The sequence below is a fragment of the Petaurus breviceps genome, unplaced genomic scaffold (assembly GCF_028583685.1).
Source record: "Petaurus breviceps papuanus isolate PSGF00001 unplaced genomic scaffold, PetGlider_PUasm1.0 181, whole genome shotgun sequence".
NCBI lineage: Eukaryota > Metazoa > Chordata > Mammalia > Diprotodontia > Petauridae > Petaurus > Petaurus breviceps.
In genome coordinates this window covers 7,637,523-7,642,032 of record NW_027185784.1, presented here as the reverse complement: position 1 = coordinate 7,642,032, position 4,510 = coordinate 7,637,523, and the positions used below count along the sequence as shown (strand labels likewise).

The following is a 4,510-nucleotide window of genomic DNA, read 5'->3' as shown; positions in this document are numbered from 1 at the left end:
TTGCCACAGTAGAACTCTGCTTCCAGGGTGGAAAGAGCTATGTCCCAAATTGCTGGTGTTCTCAAAAATTTTGTCAGAGGTCTGAGGAGGGTGCCTTCTCTGTAGCCACTACAATCTCTGGCACACCGATGTTTCTCACCCAAGGATCCCCACCCAAGACTGTGACCCAGATCCAATGATGAAAAAGCAAGAGTGATTACCGTCTGAGTGGTGGCTTGGTCCCCCTATGATCTGCAGGCCAGGAGCTCTGGAGGCAGCCACATGGCAACAGCTGCAACTGCCACACCTCTTTCACCTCTCACCCCAAGGACAGGGGCCAGACCATGCTCTTCTATCACCCAGTTCCAACAGAGTCCCCCAATGACCTTTTATTTTCTCTTTGGCATTTATTGGTTGAGAAGTCTGGAAACCACCACAACTGCTGGTGATTCACTCTCCTGAAGTCTGCTCCTGCCTCTGTGCCACTGGTTGGGGCCACCCAGGGTCTGGGCCCCAGCCACCCACACAGGACTGTGCTTGTTGCTTGGCTCCTAGCTTGGTGTGATATTCCTTTCCTGTCATCCTACCAGGCTGACTTCAGCAGGAGATTTGATTCTCTCTGTCACTTTATGGTTCTGTAGCTCTAAAATTTGTTTAGAGTCATATTTTACAGGTATTGGAGGTGGTTGGTGTGGGAGCTAAGCCATTTTTACTTTTACTGCTTTTACTCTGCCATCTAGGCTCTGCCCCCTTTTTTCCTCTAGAGAATTCAGATTTCTTTAATTGTCTTCTCTGTGCATCCATAGTGCCCAAAACAGGGCCTGAGATATTGTAGATCTTAGTAAATGCTTGTTAATTAATTGATTGTACCAGTTACTGAATAATATATTGTTATCTACTTGTCCCTACCATCTTCCTTTTAATTTTCCTTGGGGTCATCTGCAGTTATGCTTTTTCTCCAACTGTAATGTTCCATGACTTGCTGCCACTTAACTTCAGCTAAGGGTATCACAGCTGTAAAAGATGGAATTTTACAGCAGAAAGCATATCAGAGTTGTTGTGAATGTTTTCCAAGTTCAATGTACTTCATACTCCTCTTAACCTTTCTGGTCCTATCTCATTGTCCAATCACAGTACCAGACAATTATATATATATGTATGTATGTATGTATGTATATATATATATATATATATATATATATATATATATATATATATATATATATATATAGCTCAGGAATAACACAGCCAGCATCAAATTGTAATGTAATAAATATACATTCTTCATCCACATAGTTTTTATATGTGTATTTCTAATCATACTTTCAATTTATATATATTTTTTCTAAGCACTTTAACATGTATATCATGTGTTCTATATCCTCATGACACTTTTCCCATGCAAAGATGAAAACTTGTAGATGGAGTTTACTCACATAGCTTCTTAGTAGGTGAGCAGAGTCTAAAACCCAGCTAACTTGACTGCCAGATCTTGATTCTCCATTATACCACACCTCTGAAACAAGAACAGAAACTATTCTGATAGGTAGACCTGACACCTGATTAGAAATAAAGACTCAAAATTTAGCTTGAACTGCATTATAATAATTTCCCACTGTTATTATTTCACAATGTACTTTCAAATCATCCACTTCAGTGTGACAAATCAAATCATCTAACATTTCACAAAGGTATCAGGCAATATCATCAAAAATTGTTAAGAAGCTTTCGGTAAAAAAATTCCAAGTTATTATTCTTGGTTGGAATGTTATACTAAAAAGAAGAAAAAAGCCTTTCCAATCAGCTGAGGTGCCCATGAGGAGGGCTCTAAGCAGCCATGGAGCCCAGCCAAAATGGCATGATTCTGAAGCCCCATTTCCAAAAAATCAGGCAAAGACGAGTTGCCACATGGTTTAACCAGCCAGCCAGGAAGATCAGAAGGTGAAAGGCTCGTCAAGCAAAAGCCCGCCGAATTGCTCCTTACCCTGCATCTGGTCCCATCCGGACCATCATGAGGTGCCCTTCTGTCCAATACCACACCAAAATCCATGCTGATAGAGGATTCAGCTTGGAAGATTTTCGGGTGGCTGGTATCCATAAAAAAGTGACATGGACCATTGGTATCTCTGTGGACCCTCATCACTGAAATAAGTCTACAGAGTCTCTGCAGGCAAATGTGCAGTGACTGAAAGAATATCATTCCAAACTGATCCTCTTCCCAGGGAAACCATCTGCACCCAAGAAGGGAGATAGCTCTGCTAAAAAACTCAAGTTGGCAACCCAGCTTACAGGACCAGTTATGCCCATCAGAAATGTCTACAAGAAAGAGAAAGCTCATGTCATTGCTGAAGACAAGAAGAATTTCAAGGCATTTGCTAGTCTTCGAATGGCCCGGACCAATGCCCGTCTCTTTGGAATCTGGACAAAATGAGCCAAGGAGACTGCAGAGCAAGATGTGGAGAAGAAAAAGTAAACAGCCTCCAAGAACTTTGAATAAAATAATACAAAATAAAATAAAATAAAAAGAAGAAAAAAGTAGAATACAGAAAGTTATTTAAAATACTCTTAAAATACTAATAATCAAAAAGGAGTGGAAACTCTCAAGTAAAATAGATAAATAGTTCACTTTGTGGAGATGAACCAAAAAAATCATTAGTTTCCTCTTGAACAAATACAGTTACGTAATATATAAAAGTCAGATCTAGAGTTTTCAAAGTCAAGATTTTCTCTCAAAACCCCAAGAATATGAGAGAAAATCTGTTACCCATGTAATCCTCCAAAATTTCAACTTGCCAACATAACACTCCCTTAAATATCTCATAAACTCATAGGGGTCTTAAAAAGACAGAGTTTTTTTTTTTAATTTTAGAATCAAACACCAGAACTCAAATACAGAACAGAAAAAAAAGAAAAAAAAACATATAAACTTAACTAATGAAACAAATACAAAGGGAAAAAAATTTAAAAGGCATGTCACATGCATAGCAGAAGATAAGAGAGGATTCAAAATATAAAGCAACAAATTTTCATTTCAAGAAAGCCTGTATGATAAATACTACACATTGTGTTGAGAGCTGTCCAGCTTTTCTTTGCTTCTTTGTTGTTTTCCTTTGTTCTCTGTAGTACCCTTTTCACTTTGTTCTTTGTTCCTTTCTCCCACAAGGCTACAATTAAGTGCAGATATACTTATATAGATAGATACATGCACACACACACATATATACATATGTTCATATATAGGACATATACTTTTCCTAACAAATTCTACACCTGATCTTTGTTTTTATGTTTGTGTGTATCTCTTATTTCCTATCCTTCCTGACTCTTCTAGTTTACTTCTACCTATTATCTTGCCCTCTTATTACTTAGCCTATCCTTCCTCCCAAAGATTCTTCCCCTATCTTCCCATTCCCATAAATCTAAACACCATGCTATACCCCCTCTTTAACATATTCCCTTGCCTTCCCCTCAAAATATCCCTCCCTTTTCCTCCCATTCTCATTGATCTCAACCGCTTTCAATACCCCTCTTTTAACCTATTCTCTCCTCCTCCTCATTAGAGATCCATCCCTTGTCCTCTTCCCCCTCCCTATTCCCTTACCATTTTATTCCTTCTGAATTCAGAAGACTTTTATACTCTTCTAGATACATCTATTGTTCCCTCCTGAACCCATTTCCAACAAAAGTAGTTTACCAGAACAACCAGCACTCCTCTCCCATCTAATTCCTCTGTCAGTTCTTCCTCTCACACTTCATTAATATAACATAATTACTCTTTTAAACTGTTATTAGAGGATTTTACTTTTTAAACTCGTGTCATACTCAGATCTACCCCCCCCAATATTTCTTACAAACTACCCAATTGCTAATGCAATCTTGGACATATGTTTTACATTTTACATACATAAAAGTTAAACAGTCTGTCATTATTGAATCCCTTGTAATTAGTCTTTGGTATGTTTTAGTATAGTCTTGTGTATATGTATAGTCTTGTGTTTCTCTTGACTCTTGTATATTTAATCCTCTATTAAGTTCATGTTTGTTTGTTTTTGTAATGAAGTTCTGAAAATCTGACAATTGATCAAATATCATTTTTTTTCATTCAGGATTATGCTTAACTTTCCTGGGTATGACAGTTTTGTTTGGGGGTTGGGTTTTGTTTTGTTTGTTTGTTGGAGAGGGGAAGGCAGGGCAATTGGAGTTAAGTGACTTGACCAAGGTCAAATGGCTAGTAAGTGTTAAGTGTCTGAGGTCAGATTTGAACGCAGGTCCTCCTGACTCCAGGGTCCATGCTCTACTCACTGTGCCACCTAGCCACCCCCTGGATATGAAAGTTTTGACCAGAACCCCAGTTGTTGTTTTTTTAACTCTTCAATAGATAGTGTTCCAACATCTGCAGTCCTTAGGGTCTGTAATGGGAATGCAAATTTGGAAGATCTTCCCTGCCCCTAGGCTAAAGTGCACCTGAAGCCTGGGGTGGGAGACTTGTTTTTCAGTAGATACTTCTTGATTGGCCAGTGAGTCAATAAGG

At 38.5% G+C, this 4,510-nt stretch overlaps 1 pseudogene; it reads left to right on the top strand.

Moving 5' to 3' along the window:
• The first annotated feature begins 1,775 nt into the window (after window positions 1–1,775).
• LOC138160434 (large ribosomal subunit protein eL13 pseudogene) lies at window positions 1,776–2,515 on the top strand (annotated as a pseudogene).
• The last annotated feature ends 1,995 nt before the right edge of the window (window positions 2,516–4,510 follow it).